The sequence below is a fragment of the Capricornis sumatraensis genome, chromosome 23 (genome assembly GCF_032405125.1).
Source record: "Capricornis sumatraensis isolate serow.1 chromosome 23, serow.2, whole genome shotgun sequence".
NCBI lineage: Eukaryota > Metazoa > Chordata > Mammalia > Artiodactyla > Bovidae > Capricornis > Capricornis sumatraensis.
Genome location: NC_091091.1, coordinates 20,429,095 through 20,450,499, shown reverse-complemented (window position 1 = coordinate 20,450,499; position 21,405 = coordinate 20,429,095). Strand labels below are relative to the sequence as shown.

The following is a 21,405-nucleotide window of genomic DNA, read 5'->3' as shown; positions in this document are numbered from 1 at the left end:
TGGAAGTTCTCGATTCATGTACCGCTGAAGCCTAACTTGAACAATGTTGAGCATAACCTTGAGAGCATGTGAAATGAGTGCAGTTGTACAGCAGTTGGAACATTCTTTTGCATTGCCTTTCTTTGGGATTGAAATAAAAACTGACCTTTTCCATTCCTGTGGCCACTGCTTAGTTTTCCAAACTTGCTTACATATTGAGGATATCAGTTTAACAGCATCATCTTTTAGGATTTGAAATAGCCCAACTGGTATTTCATCACCTCCACTAGCTTTATTTGTAGTAATGCTTCTTAGGGCCCACTTGGCTTCACACTCCAGGATGTAGGCACTAGGTGAGTGACCACACCATCATTGTTATCTGGGTCATTAAGACCTTTTTTGTATAGTTCTTCTGTGTAATCTTGGTACCTCTTCTTAATCTCTTCTGCTTCTGTTAGGTCCTTACCGTTTTTGTCCTTTATTGTGCCCATCTTTGCATTAAATGTTCCCTTGATATCTCCAATTTTCTTGAAGAGATCTCTAGTCTTTCCCATTCTATTGTTTTCCTCTATTTCTTTGCATTATCTACTTAAAAATGTTTCTTAGCTCTCCTTGCTGTTCTCTGGAACTCTGTATTCAGTTGGGTATATCTTTCTCTTTCTCCTTGCCTTTCACCTCTTCTTTTCTCAGCTATTTGTAAGGCCTCCTCAGACAACCATTTGCCTTTTTGTATTTCTTTTTCTTGGAGATGATTTTTGTAACCACCTCTTGTTCAATGTTATGAACCTCTGTCCATAGTTCTTCAGGCAGTCTGTCTACCAGATTTAATCCCTTGAATTTATTTGTCACCTCCACTGTATAAGTGATTTGATTTAAGTCATACCTGAATGGTCTAGTGGTTTTCCCTGCTTTCTTCAATTTAAGCCTGAATTTTACAATAAGGAGCTTATAATCTGAGCTGCAGTCAGCTCCAGGTCTTGTTTATGCAGATTGCATAGAGCTTTTCCATTTTGAACTGCAAAGAATATAATCGATCTGATTTCAATATTGACAGTTAGTGATGTCTATGTTTAGAGTCATCTCTTGTGTTGTTGGAAGAGGGTGTTTGCCATGACAAATGTGTTTTCTTGGCAAAACTCTGTTAGCCTTTGCCCTACTTCATTTTGTATTCCAAGGCCAAACTTGGTTGTTACTTCAGGTATCTCCTGACTTCCTACATTTGCATTTCAATCTCCTGTGATGAAAATGATATCATTTTTGGTGTTAGTTCTAGATGGTCTTACATGTTTTCATAGAACCATTCAATATCAGCTTCTTCAGCATTAGTGGTGGAGGCATAGACTTGGATGTTATGTGGTTTGCATTGGAAACAAACCAAGATCATTCTGCCATGTTTGAGATGGTACCCAAGTACTGCATTTTGAACTCTTGTTGACTATGAGAGCTAATACAGTTCTAAGGATCTCTTGCCCACAGTAGTAGAAATAATAGTCATTTGAATTACATTCTCACGTTCCTGTCCATTTTAGTTCACTGATTCCTAAACTCTTTTTTTTTTCCCTTTTTTTTTAAATTAAATTTTAAAATCTTTAATTCTTACATGTGTTCCCAAACATGAAACCCCCTCCCACCTCCCTCCCCATAACATCTCTGTGGGTGATCCCCATGCACCAGCCCCAAGCATGCTGTATCCTGCGTCAGACATAGACTGGCGATTCAATTCTTACGTGATAGTATACATTATAGAATGCCTTTCTCCCAAATCATCCCGCCCTCTCCCTCTCTCTCTGAGTCCAAAAGTCCGTTATACACAGCTGTGTCTTTTTTCCTGTCTTGCATACAGGGTCGTCATTGCCATCTTTCTAAATTCCATATATATGTGTTAGTATACTGTATTGGTGTTTTTCTTTCTGGCTTACTTCACTCTGTATAATCGGCTCCAGTTTCATCCATCTCATCAGAACTGATTCAAATGAATTCTTTTTAACGGCTGAGTAATACTCCATTGTGTACATGTACCAAAGCTTTCTTATCCATTCATCTGCTGATGGACATCTAGGTTGTTTCCATGTCCTGGCTATTATAAACAGTGCCGCGATGAACATTGGGGTACATGTGTCTCTTTCAATTCTGGTTTCCTCGGTGTGTATACCCAGCAGTGGGATTGCTGTATGGAAATACAAAAAACCTCGAATAGCCAAAGCAATCTTGAGAAAGAAGAATGGAACTGGAGGAATCAACTTGCCTGACTTCAGGCTCTACTACAAAGCCACAGTCATCAAAACAGTATGGTACTGGCACAAAGACAGACATATAGATCAATGGAACAAAATAGAAAGCCCAGAGATAAATCCACACACATATGGACACCTTATCTTTGACAAAGGAGGCAAGAATATACAATGGAGTAAAGACAATCTCTTTAACAAGTGGTGCTGGGAAAACTGGTCAACCACTTGGAAAAGAATGAAACTAGATCACTTTCTAACACCGCACACAAAAATAAACTCAAAATGGATTAAAGATCTAAATGTAAGACCAGAAACTATAAAACTCCTAGAGGAGAATATAGGCAAAACACTCTCAGACATAAATCACAGCAGGATCCTCTTTGATCCACCTCCCAGAATTCTGGAAATAAAAGCAAAAATAAACAAATGGGATCTAATTAAAATTAAAAGCTTCTGCACAACAAAGGAAAATATATGCAAGGTGAAAAGACAGCCTTCTGAATGGGAGAAAATAATAGCAAATGAAGCAACTGACAAACAACTAATCTCAAAAATATACAAGCAACTTATGCAGCTCAATTCCAGAAAAATAAACGACCCAATCAAAAAATGGGCCAAAGAACTAAATAGACATTTCTCCAAAGAAGACATACAGATGGCTAACAAACACATGAAAAGATGCTCAACATCACTCATTATCAGAGAAATGCAAATCAAAACCACAATGAGGTACCACTTCACACCAGTCAGAATGGCTGCGATCCAAAAATCTGCAAGCAATAAATGCTGGAGAGGGTGTGGAGAAAAGGGAACCCTCCTACACTGTTGGTGGGAATGCAAACTAGTACAGCCACTATGGAGAACAGTGTGGAGATTCCTTAAAAAATTGCAAATAGATTCCTAAACTCTTGATATTCATTCTTGCCATCTCCTACTTGACCACATCCCATTTACCTTGATTCATGGGCCTAACATTCAAGGTTCCTGTGCAATATTGTTCTTTATAGCATTGGACTTTACTTTTACCATCAGGCACATTCACAACTGAGCATCATTTCTGCTTTGCCCAGCCTCTCCATTCTTCCTGGATCTATTTTTCTGGTCTTCTCCAGTAGCATATTGCACACTTACTGACATGGGGTCTCATCTTTTGGTGTCATATCTTTTTGCCTTTTTGTGTTGTTCATGAGATTCTCAAGGCAAGAATACTGAAGTGGTTTGCCATTCCCTTCTCCAGTGGATCAGGTTTTGTTAGATCTCTCCACCATGACCCATCCATCTTGAGTGGCCCCGCATGACAATTTAATTTTGGCTGTTGTAGATAACAGCACATTACATTGTTAGTAGTGTACTGGATATGTTGTATGTGCATAATGTTGTTCACAAACAAGCAATTATAATAGCGGCAAAGTGTTCAATAAGTACTTGTTGCATAAGTGAATGTCAAAATATGGTTTCATGGAAGTAAGTAGAGTTAAACATGGAAAGAACATTGGACTGAGGTTAAAAAGAGAGGGAAGGTCATGTGCAGTTGAAAATTGTGGTAAAGGAAAAAGGTATTAAAATTAAGATGTTTCCTGTATCATGAACATTGACTTCTGTGTATCCCTGATCAGTGCCCTTGGACAAAACCTTTACTCTCCTGAACCTCAGTTTCTAAAGAATATTTAAAGTTACTATCAAGTAAAACAATTAGTTTGCTGTCTGATGTTGAGTTCATGTAGACAGTCTGACCAAAGATTAGTTATCAATAATGCTTTTCTAATACAGATTACAGAGAGCAAACTATAGTAATTGTAAGCAATTTAACTATCTTGATGGCTACTGGAAGGCAGAATATCTTATGAATCCTTTGCATGTTTGATTGAATTTTTTATGTCTGTGGAAGTAAAGAAAGAAAGCAATGAGAGAATCTTTGTCATCTACAAATGAATGTGATAAGTAGGTAAAGCTATCAAGAGACCAAATGTAAGCAAAATATTTTTAAGGGAGATGAATGAATTCTGGAAACACTAGAGTGATTTATATGTTCTAATATATGTAAAAACAATGTAGAGGACTATGTAGCTTTTAGTTTGTGGACATTTGGAGGAAAAACTAGTGATCAATGAAAGCCATCCTGTGTTAAGAAGAAACTCTGCCAAAGTAAATTCGGTTCCTTATTGTATGGGGTTAGTGGCTTGATATACTGGATATTTTCATACACAGAAGTTATACTGGTTTCAGAAAATCAATTTACAAAGGCTTCCATGTCATACATCTTGCAGCTAAAATGATGAATTTGTATATACCTACACGAATTTACAGTTGATTAAGCAACCATTGTAGTATGACAACAAACCAATCTAAGCAATCTTATGCTTCATTCATAGATGTTTAATGTGCATAAAGAGGGAAATAATGATCCCCTTGGTTATTAAAGTTAACAGTGCTCAGGAAGGTCCTTAGCTCTCCAGGTGCCCTTTCCTTCCAAAGACAGCACTGAGAAAAAGATAAAAGAATAGATGGGGGAGCTTAAATAGTTTAGAGATGAAAAAACTGGAAGCTAACTTACAATATTAGAGATGGATAAAGAGGAAACTTTCTACTTAAATCAAAAGGCAGGTGGTATAGCTGCCTTTCGATTTAAGTAGAAATAGAGTCAGACCAGGCAGAATAAGTGTATTGTGGGTTCCTCAAGAATGATATTGTATCTCGTTGAGCATTGGAATTCATTCTTATCCCTAAAGCCTAGCACATTATGCCTGGAACAGAGGAAACAGTAAACAATTATTGAATAAATGATAAATGCAAAAACTTGAACAAGAGTTGCCTTCCAAACTGAGAATATGCCCTAACAATATGTATCTTCATCTCTCAAGAACAATGAAACAGTGTAAATTATAGTTTGCCCAAGACAGTGCTACTGCCTCTAGCATTGTGCAAAGAGAATACTGCAATGGTAGAGTTTATAGGTATCTTAACCAACTTTCCTTTCTAGATAGGGAACCAAATCCCCAAAAAGACCAAGAGGCTTGTCCAAGATCTCATAGCTAATTAGAAACACAATTGGTTTAGGAAATGTTTATCTTTTGTTCCTAGCCCAACAAAGCTTTCCCTGCCTCCTTCCTGCCCTGCTGATCTCAGCTGCTTCATAAGCAAGTCTTTGAATACATTTTCCACCTGAGCACTTGATGTAAATTGATTCCTGCCCATCATTCTGGAACTCATTCCCTACCTCCACCCCTTGCCTGCTAAACTGATTTGGATTCTTATTCTTGTGCCTATTTTGTCCCTTAGTAGAGGCCTGCTGAGAGGCATTCCCAGTAACCCCATTGCTCCCAGTCAACATTGTCATTATTCTTTTTCTCTTAGATAGGCAGAGATGATGGTTTTATTAGTTATCTGTTGCTATATAACAGACTACCCCCAAATTAAGTACCTTAAACTACAAATATTTATCATCTTGCAAAAAGCAATTGCAAAAGCAATTAAAATTAAAGCTTTTATTATTGAGGAATATATTTGTGTAGTCCCCAAATCGAAAACAAAAAAATATTTGTTTTAAAATGTGTTACTTATTTATTTAAAAATATTTGCTTGACTGCCTTGGGTCTTAGTTGCAGCATGCAGGATCTTTTGTTGTGGAGTGAAGGTTTCTCTCTAGTTGTGGTGCTTGGGCTCTCGAGCACACAGATTCAGTAGTGGCAGCTGCAATACGTGTAATCTTAGTTTCCTGACTGGGGATCAAATCAGCGTCCCCTGCACTGGAAGGTGGATTCATAGCCACTGGACAACCAGGAAAGTCTCATCATCTCATTTTCTGTGGGGAGGAATCTTGTAGATGCTTAGCTGGGTGGGTCTGGTTTAAGGCTTCTCATGAAGTTACAGTCAAGATATTGGTTGGGGCTGTAGTCTCATTGAAGGTTCAGCATTTTGAGTGTCCATTTACAAACTCATTTACTTGGTGTTAACAGACGTCAGTTCCTCACTGGCTGTTGGCCAGAGGCTTCAGTTCTACACCACATGGACCTTTCCATAAGTTGCCTAAGTGTTCTCATAGCATGGTAGCTGGTTTCTCCCAGAGCTGATGAACTAAGAGAGAAATAGAGAGAGGGAAAGAAAAGCCACTGTTTTTTATAATACAATCTCAGAAGTGAAATACCATCTGTTATGTGATATTTCTTACTCAACTTTCCTGGTTACAGAGAGGGAGAAGATTACACAAGGGTTGGAAAATTCCATGGGTGGAGGAGCCTGGTAGGCTACAGTCCATGGGATCGCAAAGAGTCGACCATGACTGAACAACTTCACTGGTTCACTGGATGAATACCAGGAGCTGGGGATACCTTTGGGGCTCATACAGGAAACAGGCTGCCACAAGAGTACAGTAGTGCTTTTTGGCAATGATGTCCAAAAGCAATTAAAATTAAAGCTTTTATTATTGGGGAATATGTTTGTGTAGCCCCCAAATCAAAATCATATAAAAATACTCAAACAAGATTCCTATTCTTGTCCTCATCCTTGCCCTTTCTTATAGGTAACCATTTTTAAAAGTTTCTTTTATATTAATTAAGAGGTGAGAAAAACATTTTTTATTTTTAATATAAATTTATTTATTTTAATTGGAGGTTAATTATTTACAATATTGTATTGGTTTTGCCATACATCAACATGAATCCACCACAGGTATATACGTGTTCCCCATCCTGAACCCCCCACCCTCCTCCCTCCCTGTATCATCCCTCTGAAAAACATTTTTAAAAAGAATCAGATGGTAAATATTTTAGGCTTTATGGACAATTCAGCCTCTGTTGCAAGTATTTTAATTCTTTTGTTGTAGGATGAATGTACTTAAAGACAGTAATAGTAAGGAAGAGATCCTGTCTGTGTGCATATAAAACTGTTTATGTACACTGAAATTTGAATTAAAAAATTTTTCTGTATTATAAACTATTCTTATTTTGACTCTTTTAGCCATTAAAAATGAAAAAAATAATGCTTAGCTGTGGGTTGTTTTAAATCAGGCTGACATTACTTTGCCAACAAAGGTCCATCTAGTCAAGGCTATGGTTTCTCCAGTAGTCATGTGTGGATGTGAGAGTGGAACTGTAGAGAAAGCTGAGTGCCGAAGAATTGATGCTTTTGAACTGTGGTGTGGGAGAAGACTCTTGAGAGTCCCTTTGACTTCAAGGAGATCCAACCAGTCCATCCTAAAGGAGATCAGTCCTGCATGTTCATTGGAAGGACTGATGTTGAAGCTGAAACTCCAATACTTTGGCCACCTGATGTGAAGAGCTGACTCATTTGAAAAGACCCTGATGCTGGGAAAGATTGAGGGCAGGCACAGAAGGGGACAACAGAGGATGAGATTGTTGGATGGCATCACTGACTCAATGGACATGAGTTTGGGTAGACTCCAGGAGTTGGTGAGGGACAGGGAGGCCTGGTGTGCTGCAGTCAATGGGGTCGCAAAGAGTTGGACATGACTGAGTGACTAAACTGAACTGAACTGATTTTGCCCACTAGCAGTAGTTTATCAACCTCTGTTCTAGATTTTCTTTATGCAAATACAAGCAAATATGATTATATAGTTTTCTTTTTTCCCTTTTACGGACATTAAACAATTCTGGGTCACTCCAGAACAAGCCTCTTATCTGTAATCTCTTCTTGGTATTTATCTGAAGAAACTAAAAACACTAATTAGAAAAGATAAATTCCCTCTATATTCATTGCAGCATTATTACAATAGTCAAGATATGGAAGCAACTTTAGTACCCATCAATAGAAAAAAATGAATGAAAAAGATATGGTGTATAATACAATGGAATATTAGCCATAAAAAAGAATGAACTCTTGGTATCTGAAACAACATGGGTGGACCTGGAAGGCATTATACTATGTGAAATATGTCACATATAGAAAGATAAATACCGTATAATTTCATTTATATATGGAATCTGGGGTGGGGCTCATGTTCTAGTGTCCTATCTTTTGGCTTTTCATGCTGTTTCTGGGGTTCTCAAGGCAAGAATACTGAAATGGTTTGCCATTCCCTCCTCAGGTGGACCACATTTGGTCAGATCTCTCCACAATGACCCCTCTGTCTTGGGTGGCCTTGCATGTCATGGCTTATAGTTTCACTGAGTTACACAAGGGTGTGATCCATGTGATCCTTTTGGTTAGTTTTCTGAGATTGTGGTTTTCATTCTGGAGACCATGGGATTGCAGTTTTTGCTTCTTCTGTTTGCCTTCTGATGGATGAGGATAAGAGGCATTTTGTGTGTGTGTGTGTGTGTGTGTGTGTGTGTGTGACATCATGTGACATCATGGACTGCAGCACATGGGGCTTCCCTGTCCTTCATTATCTGCCAGAGTTGCTCAAATTCATGTCCACTGAGTCAGTGATGCTATCTACCATCTCATCCTCTGCTGTCCTCTTCTTCTTTTGCCTTCATTATTTCCTAGCATCAAGGTCTTTTCCAGTGAGTCAGGTCTTTGCATCAGATAGCCAAAGTATTGGAGCTTCATCTTCAGCATCAGTCCTTCCCGTGAATATTCTGGGCTGATTTCCTTGAGGGTTGACTGGTTTGATCTCCTGACTGTCCAAGGAACTCTCAAGAGTCTTCTCCAGCACTACAATTTGAAAGCATCCATTCTTGGGCACTCAGCTTTCTTTATGATCCTGTTCTTACAAATCTATATGACTACTGGAAAAACCATAGCTTTGATTATATGGACCTTTGTTAGCAAAGTGATGTCTCTATTTTTAATATGCTGTCTAGGTTTGTCATAGGTTTCCTTCTAAGGAGCAAGCAGTTGCCATCCACAGTGATTTTTAGAGCCCCAAAGAAAATCTGTCACTGTTTCCACTTTTTCTCCATCTATTTTCTATGAAGTGGTGGGATCAGATGGCATGATCTCAATGTTTTTAATGTTGAACTTCAAGCCAGCTTTTCACTTTCCTCTTTCATCCACATTAAGAGGCTCTGTAGTTTCTCTTTGCTTTCTGCCATTAGAGTAGTATCATCTGCATATCTGAGGTTGTTGATATTTCTCCCAGCAATCTTGATTCCACCTTGTGATTCATCCAGCTCAGCATTTCGTATGATGTACTCTGCATATAAGTTAAATAAATAGGGTGACAATATGCAGCCTTGATGTACTACTTTCCCAATTTTGAAACAGTCCATTGTTTCATGTAAGGTTCTAACTGTTACGCCTTGATCTGCATACAGGTTTCTCAGAGACAGATAATGTGGTCTGGTATTCCCATCTCTTTAAGAATTTTCCCCTTACAGTTTGTTGTGATCCACACAGTCAAAGGCTTTAGCATAGTCAATGAAGCAGAATAGATATTTTTCTGAACTTCCCTTGCTTTCTCTATGCTCCATCAAATGTTAACAATTTGATCTCTGGTTCCTCTACCTTTTCTAAACCTAGCTTGTACATTGGAAAGTTCTCAGTTCACATACTGCTGAAGCTTAGCTTGAAGGATTTTGAGCATAACCTTGCTAGAATGTGAAATGACCACAGTTGTACAGTAATTGGAACATTCTTTGGCATTGCACTTCTTTGGGATTGAAATGAAAACTGACCTTTCCAGTCCTGTGGCTACTGCTGAGTTTTCCCAATATCTGACATATTTAGCATATCACTTTAACAGCATCAAATATTTGGATTCGAAATAGCTCAGCTGGCAGTCCATCACCTCCACTAGCTTTGTTCGTAGTAATGTTTTCTAAGGCCCACTTGACTTCACACTCCATGATGATGGCTCTAGGTGAGTGACCACACCATCATGGTTATCCAGGTCATTAAGAACCTTTTTTTTTTGTATAGTTCTTCTGTGTATTCTTGCCACCTCTTCTTAATGTCTTCTGCTTCTGTTAGGTCCTTGCCATTTCTGTCCTTTATAAAGCCCATCCTTCCATGATAAATAGTGGGAGACTAATTCTATTCATAATGTAAGAAGAAGTGTTACAATGCAACTGTGTTGTTGTGGGGACCTATTTTATCACCTTTGCAAACAAATAATCTTACCATTTGTCAATCACAGATGCCCTAAGAGCCCTGAGGTGGGGACAGACCTTTTTTGTTCCCTTTAGTTTTCCAGTAATTTTATAGAATATGATTCCGGTAGGTGCTCAGAAGCCTTTATGTGTTTTCTTCCTTCCCCTCTATTCTTCCTGACTCCTCATGGATGTCTGTTTCACGTTGCTGCCATGTCTGTGTTCAATGATTGTGAGAATACGCCCCCCGTGTGTTCATTTATCCTGTGTTTCAGAGGGGAACATCTTCAAGGCAAAGACAGATGTATCTGTTATGCTTAACCTGATGGCCTTTTGTGGTTTAGCTTCAATTTGTTAGGCTCTGAGACACATTTACTAAGTGAGGAGGGGTTACAAAAAAGTAGAATACCCTATCCTGTTATTTTGATAGTCACAATAGTTTGGTGTACTTTATATGAGCAGGAACAATGTACCAAGGACTGTGCTAAGAACATGACACACATTATCTGTAGTAATTCTCAACTACCCAACATATAATGATGAGGAAATGGAGATCAAGGGAGACTGAGTGACTTGTTCAGGGTAATAGATGCAGCAAATGGCAGAACTGAGACTTGAACCCTTCTTTCCATAATATCAAAATCTGCATATGACATTCTCCAGATATCTTTTCAAGTTAGATTCATAGTTGAAACTATAGAACCCACTCTAGCTAGTTTAAGCATCAGGGAAATTTATTAAAGGATATTAAGTAGCTCACAGAATCCCTGGGAATGCCAGAGGAGCCCAGGATCTAGTCCTTTTCTCACAGCTGATCACTTGCATCAAGCACAGAAATCTTGCCTCACAAATATTCACTTAATAATTTATAATAATTCAACCCTTATCTTAAAAGAAGAGCCATGGGAACTTCCCTGGTGGTCCAGTGGCTAAGACTTCGCACTCCCACTGCAGAGGACCTGGCTTCAATCCCCGGTCAGGGAACTAGATCCCAGGTGTCACAATGCCACAACTAAGAGTTTGTATGCTAGAACTTAAAAAAAAAAAAAAAAAAAAAGCCCTCATGTCACAAGGAAGATTGAAGATCCCACATGCCAGAAGTAAGAACTGGCACAGCCAAAAAAATAAAAAAAATTTAGGTCAATGAGGATTTCATGAAAGCCAAAGTCTTTAAAATTTGTATTAAAAATTCATGTGTCTAACTGAAAAAAAAAATGAAAGAAGAACATCAGCATAGGAGACAGACATCATGGAGAATATCTTCTTAATAAGGCTGTTTAGCACTCATGGGAGGAGGTCTGTGACTGCACTGATTTCAGAGATTTCCTCACAGGACGCTGGTTCCAACTGCTAGAGAATAGGCTTTGAAATGTGAAGGTCTGTGCTGATAAGTGATGTCATATTTGGGCAAAGGAGTATGTGCTAATGAACCATGCAAAGCCCTAGTCACTAAAGTTGGGGTTTTACAGATGTGTTTTTATGGATCCTTATTTACCATGAACGTTTAGATGGTAATTGGAGCACAAATTGTCTGTTAAAATAGATATTTCAGCTTTCCCTGACCATCATAATCTTTTGGTAATCCCTCTTTGGGCCCTCTCCAGCTGTCTGCCCCTTATTCAGAGAGAGATCAACTTCCCTCTTGCTGTTGTGAGTGAAGGCTGAGTCTTAATGTGTGGCCACTTATGTCGTTTCTCAGCTTTCTAGTCAAAGAAGAGGCCAGATCACTTTATATGGTCACTGGCTTCTCCAATGTGGACAGCAACTCTTTTCATTCCTAGAGCCAACATTCCCACTGATGACAATGACATAAATAATAATAATTTTCAGTTACTGATTATTCAGTATGTGCCAGCAACTGTGCTAAATATTCTCTCTGCCTTGGCTCATTTAATCCTCACAAATGCTCAAAACAGGTATTGTTATTATAATCATTTTACAATTGAGGGAACTGAGAATCAGAGAGGAAAATAAACTTCCCTCATAGCTCAGTTGGTAAAGAATCTGCCTGCAATGCAGGAGACCTGGGTTCAATTTCTGGGTCAGGAAGATCCCTTGGAGAAGGAAATGGCAACCCACTTTAGTATTCTTGCCTGGAGAATCCCATGGGCAGAGGAGCCTGGCAGACTACAGTCCATGGGGTCACAAGAGTTGGACATGACTTAGCAACTAAAGAGAGAGAGAAGGTCACCCAGTATGAACACCTAATGAAGCCAGAGTACAGAGCCTGTACATTTAACTATCATGTCAGACTACTTCCCTTGACTAGAATTCTTGTGTATTGACTGTGAGGCAATGTCATCCAAATATTCTCCTGGCAGCTGGATGAAGCTTCTTGTAGCAGGAAAGGCAAATTCTCCTGAGAAATGGATGAATGTTGTACTCCACGGAAGACTATGTGGTCTGTCTGAATTGCTTGTGCCCCTGGGGCTCAAAGAGGAGGCTATGATTATTTTAGTTGAGAATTCACTTGATTTAAAACAAAATGCTTATGGGTTGAGTTCTCACTATTTTTAGTTCAACCCCATTTTTATGGAAAGTTTAATCTAATTTAGTTAAATTATATAAAATGTTAGTAAAAGATGTTCTGGAAGTTAGAATGGAACATATGACCCAAGGGAGGTGGGTTAGTCATTAGGAATAGAGTGTCTGTCTGTGAGAGCTCTTCAGCACTGGGCCATTGTATCATCTCTGGAAAATCCTCAGGACCAGCTCCATTTCTGTCTTCTGGAGGTGGCTTCGGTATGAGATTCTCTGTGGAAGACCTTGTGTTTTTTGTGATTCCTATTATTTGTTCTTTTAGTGTCTTTATTTGTTTTTTATGTCAAAGATATTCTAACCTCATAAAATGAGTTGGGTTATTTTCTCTGACTTTCTAAGTTCTGAAACCATTTCATAGGATTTGACTGTTACTGTAAAACATTTGAGTCTGGTGTCTTTTATGGGGGTAGTATTTCATTATTAGTTTCATTTTTTAAAAGGAAATTAATTTGGGACTTTTATAATTCTTTTTGAGTAAATTTTGGTAATTTAAATTTTTCTTGAAAATTGTCCATTTCATTTAAGTTTTCACATATATTGGCATGGGTCATGTTTGCTAATTTTAAAAAATTGGAGTATAATTGATCTACAACACTGTGTAGTTATAGGTATAAATATTAATAAAATTACTTAAACAATTGTCTCAGTTCAAGTCCTCTGAGAAGCAGATACCAAGAGAGAAATTATATACGTATAAGGACTGCAAGGAGATCCAAGCAGTCCATTGTAAAGGAGGTCAGCCCTGGGTGTTCTTTGGAAGAAATGATGCTAAAACTGAAACTCCAGTGCTTTGGCCACCTCATGCGAAGAGTTGACTCATTGGAAAAGCCTCTGATGCTGGGAGGAATTGGGGGCAGGAGGAGAAGGGGACGACAGAGGATGAGATGGCTGAATGACATCACTGACTCGATGGACGTGAGTTTGAGTGAACTCTGGGAGTTGGTGATGGACAGGGAGGCCTGGCGTGCTGCGATTCATGGGGTCGCAAAGAGTCGGACTCGACTGAGCCACTGAACTGAACTGAACTGAAGGTTTATTTGGAGAAGCACCCATGAAACGTAAGGTGTAGTGAACAGTAGGCATGGAGAGCCTTCAGACGGTGATGTAGGTCCAACACTTGTGAAAGGAGTAGCAGAAGGAAAGAAAATTGGTCAGGAAGAGCTTCAGACCACTGTGCAGTTCTGAGAAAGTCTTGATCAGGCTGTTGAGAGTCTTTAGGCAAATGTTCTTTGCTAGAGATATCTAGGAAGATGGCCTACCTCTGCTGCATCTTTTGTGCTTGGGAGCAGAAGGTCAGGGATAGGACTGGAGGCATGGCCTCAGTGAATGCTGTTGTGGATCTAAAGGTGTTGTCAGATAACTAGGCTTTTAGCAGTAGGTTTTCTTGAAGAGAGAGCTGAGTGGGACACCTTCATGTCTGCCAGTTATATCAGTTACATATTGCATTGATAAACTGGGGTATGTTCCCAAAATTTACAGCTGGTGTCAAGTGAATCAAGAAGCAGACTTTCCATTTCAGTGATATTTCCCTCTAAATATGAATCCTCTGATATCAAAGTACATTGTTTATAAGAATCCCCTCATCTCTTCCTTTCTAGACACATCTTTAACTATCTGACTTTTTTAGTTTCTGGAGTCTATTAAAGCTATGCCATTTTGGTAGCTAATATTTTTTCAAAATGCTTCTAATTTCTGTTCTGGCATGATTAGAAAGAACAATCTTGTATATACTTTTCACTTGCACATAAATATTGATCAATCTAGAGTGATAACTTTGTCTCTTGAATATATTTTAAAATTGTTCTTTCTCTCCATTCCCTAAGCTATTAGATTAGTTCATTTCTCTCCTCCTCATTTCCTGGGATTATTTTAGTAGCTTTTAGTTTTTTCTCTCGGAGAAGGCGATGGCACCCCACTCCAGTACTCTTGCCTGGAAAATCCCATGGACTGAGGAGCCTGGTAGGCTGTAGTCCATGGGGTCGCTAAGAGTCAGACACAATTGAGCTACTTCACTTTCACTTTTCACTTTCATGCATTGGAGAAGGAAATGGCAACCCACTCCAGTGTTCTTGCCTGGAGAATCCCAGGGACGGGGGAGCCTGGTGGGCTGCCATCTATGGGGTCGCACAGAGTCAGACATGACTGATGCGACTTAGCAGCAGCAGCAGCAGCAGCCATAGCAGTCTGTTCTCTCTTCTCTACAGATAAAGAACACAAATCTGACCCTTGTATAAAACTTTAATGGCTTACTTGTCTTAAGAATAAAAAATTCCAAGCCTCCTAGCATGATGAGTGAGAGAGGCAGTTTATAGTTTAACCCTCCTCACCTTGCTAACCTATCACTTTCTTTTTTCTCCCCTGTGCTTCCTAGTCAAGAGGGTACTGAACCATTTGACTACATGCCTGTGTAATACCCTTCTTTGTCTAGACTGGACTCTTTTGTGTCCACTTGACATACTGCTGTTAAAAATCTTGCCAGGCATGACACACTCTTCTCAGTTTTTCCAATTTCTTTTCAGAATTGATCACTTCATCTTTCGTATTACTACTGAATTTCCTAACAGTCTCCATGTTTTGTATTGTAATTATTTGTGCCCTTTTCTTCAAGGGCCCAGGCTGTATCTTATTTTTCTTTACAGCCCTTGTACCTAGCACACCTACCTTGCTTGGTCCATGAGAGGTGCTCATTAAATACTGGTGAACTGAGCCAAAATTGAGTTACATTCTTTGTATTGTTTATAGTATCTACCACAGTTTCCTTGAACAAATATTTGCATTATGGGATGTAAATGAATAAAATGAGGATATGCATAAGGAACCATTTCCTTCTCCAATGCATGAAAGGGAAAAGTGAAAGTGAAGTCGCTCAGTCGTGTCTGACTCTCAGCGACCCCATGGACTGCAGCCTACCAGGCTCCTCCATCCATGGGATTTTCCAGGCAAGAGTACTGGAGTGGGGTGCCATTGCCTTCTCTGATAAGGAACCATAAGAAACCTCAATTTTAATATTCGTTAGCTGGATTTATTGTTGATGTTTAAATCTTATTATTTTCAGTACTTGAGCATAGTTGCCTTACTTGCCTTGCTAAGGGGTCAACACCATTCATATATGTATCACATGTGTATGCAGCTGCTGCTGCTAAGTCCCTTCAGTCGTGTCTGACTCTGTGCGACCCCATAGACGGCAGCCCACCAGGCTCCCCCGTCCCTGGGATTCTCCAGGCAAGAACACTGGAGTGGGTTGCCATTTCCTTCTCCAATGCATGAAAGTGAAAAGTGAAAGGGAAGTCGTTCAGTCATGTCCGACTCTTCGCGACCCCATGAACTGCAGCCTACCAGGCTCCTCCATCCATGGGATTTTCCAGGCAAGAGTACTGGAGTAGGGTGCCATGGCCTTCTCCAATCACATGTGTATATATAAGCATGATGATCCAACAGGCAAAAATTGAGGGCCTTAGTTATTTGGCAAGTATGACCCTAACATGATATCATTTTCATATAATATATACCTTAATATTAGATTGTATCTGCAGAAAAATGTCACTAGTGATATGTGATTGCTCTTCATTAAAATTTTTGTGGGCCATCAGACTAACAAAAAAATAAATGCAGTTTCCTTGCTAGGTACCCCCTGGAGTCTATTCTCTACAAGTGTCACGGTGTGTTTATTAGTTCTTCCTTTCATTCATTTCATTAATTAATTCATATTTCAGCCTATCATAGTAAGTAAAAACATTACGCCAGAAAAATAATAGTAGCAATAAGAATAGATGGCAGTTGTTGAGTGCTCATTCAGGTACCAAACTAGGTGATTTAATCCTCAGAACAACTTTATGAGGTACTAAATATTATTTTCATTTTAAAAATGAAGAATTGCATGTTCAGAGAAATTAAGTGGTGGAGGAAGGATTTGAAGGCAGGGGTTAGTGCTTTGAAATAGCTCTATTTCATGATTGATTTCAGACTTACCTATTTCAGAATCATTTCCACCTATTCATCTGAAGATTGTTTATACTATTTATATTGCTGAGGTTTTATTTTATTTTTTTCCCACTCAATCCAGGAATCTGATGATACCAACTTCTAAATGAGATTAGTCAGTCAGTTCAGTTGCTCAGTCATGTTCGACTCTTTGCAAACCCATGGACTGCAGCGCGCCAGGCTTCCCTGTCCATCACCAAACCCTGGGGCCTACTCAAACTCATATCCATTGTGTCGGTGATGCCATCTAACCATCTCATCCTGTGTCATCCCCTTTGTCTCCCGCCTTCAATCTTTCCCAGGATCAGGGTCTTTTCAAATGAGTTGATTCTTTGCATCAGGTGGCCAAAAATATTGGAGTTTCACCTTCAACATCAAACCCTTCCAATGAATACTCAGGACTGATTTCCTTTGGGATGGATTGGTTGGATCTCTTTGTTGTCCAAGGGACTCTCAAGAGTCTTCTCCAACACCACAGTTCAAAAGCATCAATTCTTCAGCACTCAAGTTTCTTTATAGTTCAACTCTCACATCCATACGTGACTACTGGAAAAACCATAGCCTTGACTAGATGGACCTTTGTTGGCAAAGTAAGGTCTCTGCTTTTTAATATGCTATCTAGGTTGGTCATAGCTTTTATTCCAAGGAGTAAGCATCTTTTAATTTCATGGCTGCAGTCACCATCTGCAGTGATTTTGGAGCCCCCCAAAATAAAGTCTGACACTGTTTCCATTGTTTCCCCCATCTATTTGCCATGAAGTGATGGGACCAGATGCCATGATCTTCGTTTTCTGAATGTTGAGTTTTAAGCCAACTTTTTCACTTTCTTCTTTCACTTGCATCAAGAGGCTCTTTAGTTCTTCTTTGCTTTCTGCCATAAGGGTGGTGGTATCTGCATATCTGAGGTTTTGATATTTCTCCCAGCAGTCTTGATTCCAGCTTATGCTTTTCCAGACTGGCATTTCTCATGATATACTCTGCATATAAGTTAAATAAGCAGGGTGACAGTATACAACCTTGACATACTCCTTTGCCAATTTGGAACCAGCCTGTTGTTCCATGTCCAGTTCTAACTATTGCTTCCTGACCTGCATACAGATTTCTCAGGAGGCAGGTCAGGTGGTCTGGTATTCCCATCTCTTTCAGAATTTTACACAGTTTGCTGTAATCTGCATAGTCAAAGGCTTTAGCATAGTCAATAAGGTGATTCTTTGGCATTGCCTTTCTTTGGGATTGGAATGAAAACTGACCTTTTCCAGTCCTGTGGCCACTGCTGAGTTTTCCAAATTTGCTGACATATTGAGTGCAGCACGTTCACAGCATCATCTTTCAGGATTTGAAATAGCTCCACTGGAATTCCATCACCTCCACTAGCTTTGTTCATAGTGATGCTTCCAAAGGCCCACTTGACTTTGCATTCCAGGATGTCTGCTTTGCTGAGTGATCATACCATCATGGTTATCTGGGTCATGAAGATCTCTTTTGTATAGTTCTTCTGTGTATTCTTGCCACCTCTTATGAGATAATGGCATACAAAATTGAGTTCTGAATCATGCTCCTCTTTATTGGACAGCTAATGTATAGAGTTAGGACATTTGTAATTTAGCTCTTATTTTACCAAGAAGAATTATTTCTATTAAAAATGCTTGAGATTCTCCCTCAACATCTCCCAGTTTTCAACCAGCTAATGGTAAATTGGTGTGGTGGAGATGGTGTCTGCATTTAAGTCAACAGTGAGTAAATAGTCTTGGGTGGATCTGTATGTGTATAACATTTATAAATGGCTTCCTCCTTTTCTGCTTCCCCCACCAAAAAAGCAAGAACCGAAAAACTTGTCACAATTTGGAATAGTTGCCAAGTCCCCCAGGTGGGGCTTCCCAGGTGGCTCAGTAGGTAAAGAATCTGCAATGGAGGAGACGCAGGAGTCCCAGGTTCAATTCCTGGTTTGGGAAGATTCTCTGGAGTAGGAAATGGCAACCCACTCTGGTATACTTGCCTGGAGAATTCCATGGATAGGAGCCTGGCGGGAGTTTGTCCATGGAGTTGCAAAGAATCAGACAAAACACAGCACAGATATATAGCATATGAGTCATTTATTTTGCTTTTAATGAAGATATACTACAACATGGGACTTCCCTGGTGGCTCAGACGGTAAAGCGTCTGCCTACAATGTGGGAGACCCATGTTCAAATCCTGGGTTGGGAAGATCTCCTGGAGAAGGAAATGACACCTCACTCCAGTATCCTTGCCTGGAAAATCCCATGGAGGGAGGAGGCTGGTAAGCTACAGTTCATGGTGTCACCAAAAGTCGGACACAACTGAGCAACTTCATACTACAATATAGCCTAAGGGGAACTCAAGTCAGACCTGTAGCAGCCTCATTTCCTCCCAGTAGGAGGCATGGCAAAGAATGTTTCTGAGGATAGATACTTCAGAAATACAGCAATGTTAATGTAGAAACTGCTGACTGAGGAGGGGAGAAGGGGCTGAGCTCTGTGTAAAGGCAGGGGCCAGGCCAATGTGTTAAGACTAATCAGAATAGATGATCTGATGATCTCCCAGAATATAAACACTCCCAAAACTTAATGGTTCTATTTATGTTGAAAGAAATCAAGAAACAAACTTTGTTATGTTATTTGGAATAAATCTGTGCAGATGGTAAGCAGAACCAGAAACTGTTTGAAGTTTCATGACAAGCAACGGGCATGCATAAATATGATAACCTTTTCTTTTTGAATGAGCTTGATTTTATCAACTTGTTTACCTATCTGTCATGATAGAGCATAAAACCTAAGCATTGTATAGACTGATATCTGAGAAATGTGTTCCTGGTAGCTGAGAAGCAATGAGAGGGTCATATATCAGTTTTCTGCTCTTTGTTAAATGCAGTAATAAACTAGTTTTTCAAAAATCACGTAACTGGTTGTCAAATAGAGTGTGACAGTGGACAGATTTATAGCAAGGAGTAGACATTGTCTGTGAAACAAATTGCTCTCTTGCACCAGTATTTCATGCCCTGTGCAGATAAATCAGGAACAATTTGTCACATTCTCAAAAATTCACTCCCATTAAGTTGTTAAACAAAGCAAGTAATCGCAGTACACAGTTTTCTGTTCTTTACTTTTCAACTGAAGGACACCATCTAGGCCTCTGACAAACCTAGAAGGTTACTGTAGCTGGAGCAGAACTGGTTAAATCTTATTCTGCCTTCCAAAAGGGAGCTAAAAGTAATTGCAAAATATTTCGTCCCCCTTGGCTCTGCGTGTAGATTTAAAATTAAATTGGTTCTGGTTAGCAAGCTAGAACAGGGCAACTAAATTGAATTTTCTGAGGAATGTTGTGAATCCTATATGAAAAACACACACACATGAAGTTTGTATTTTTCCTGCTATTTTTTCTTTTATACTTCGCTTTCTCCTCTCCATTATAATCTTTCTATACTCTCCTCCCTGTTGGTAAGGCCAGCCTCAAGTATATCTCATTTGGAGTTTTATTTGCATTTTTACCCATTCATACTTCTCCAAAAGTTTGTTACTCATTTGTCACATGCTTTTCAAACACTCTTCCTCTCCTTCTTAAGTGCACATTTCTCTCCTTCTTTCTCTTCTCACTTACACACTTTTCATGGAATGAGATTTTTATTAGCATTTCGTCAAGTTTGCGCAGAGGAGAAACAAACACAGAAAGACCAGTGGCTGGAGCATGCAAAATGTTAGGCTGTTTTTAAAGCATAATCACAGAGTTTTGGTGATGCTAATTTTCAGAGTTTATGTTGATGTTTTAAAGAAAATTCTAGAATTATTCCCTTAGAACTAAGTTTTCCCCCCTTCCTCTTATTTTTCTTTTTTCCATTTGATATTTTTTGTTTGTTTGTTTTTACTGTAAAGCTAGTCGCTTGCTTGTTGTAGAAAAAGTGTAAAATTCAGAAAAGTATTAAATTATATCAGAGTTTATTGGGATATATAGAATATAGAAGAAAAAAAAATCTTACCATTAAAGATAAAAACAATGAATTATCATATTTCCTTACAATGTTTTTGCTTTTTAGTATATAATGCTTTGCTGTTAAGATTATACTGTATATTCTTTTGATTATTGCCTTGACTGGGAAGTTTTATAGTAGTTTTTTCCTCAATTGATCTTTGATATAGGGTCCTGCCTGGCCTTGGGATGAAGTCTACCACATACTTCCCTTCCATTATTTTCTGAATGTTTAGCTAGTAGGATATCTGGAAGGGATAAAATTGGCTTCATTTGGGCAGTGGATGGATGTCCATTTTCTAAGCTCTTCCTTCACCCTTGAGTGTAGAGGGTGAGTACCTTAGTGCTGCTACAGTTCAGATTTCTCAGCCTTCAATAGGGTGCTTTTTCACAGGATTTGGGCAGATTCTCTTTTTAAGTATTCATTCTGCATATCAAAAGATACTAGATCAGACATACATCTGAAGTTATAGCAAATTGCTCAGTGTAGCTAACTTGGAGTAAGAAATGTTTGCTGTTTGACCTTTAGGTAACATATTGGAGCCATCTTAATTTTTATTTTATGCTTCCTTCCAGGAAGATGAATGCCCCAGCTGATACTAAATTGTGTGGATTTGAGAGAATCATAGTGTTGTTTGTTTTGTTTATTTTGCCTCTTATTTTTGTTGAAGAAATAGCACTAGATCTCACAATACTGAAGC

General features: G+C 39.1%; 1 protein-coding gene across 3 annotated transcripts in view; it reads left to right on the top strand.

The window, feature by feature from the left end:
• The window catches only part of HPSE2 (heparanase 2 (inactive)), a 685,113-nt gene that overhangs the window by 245,200 nt on the left and 418,508 nt on the right, over positions 1–21,405 (top strand). The gene's annotated exons all lie outside the window — the stretch shown is intronic.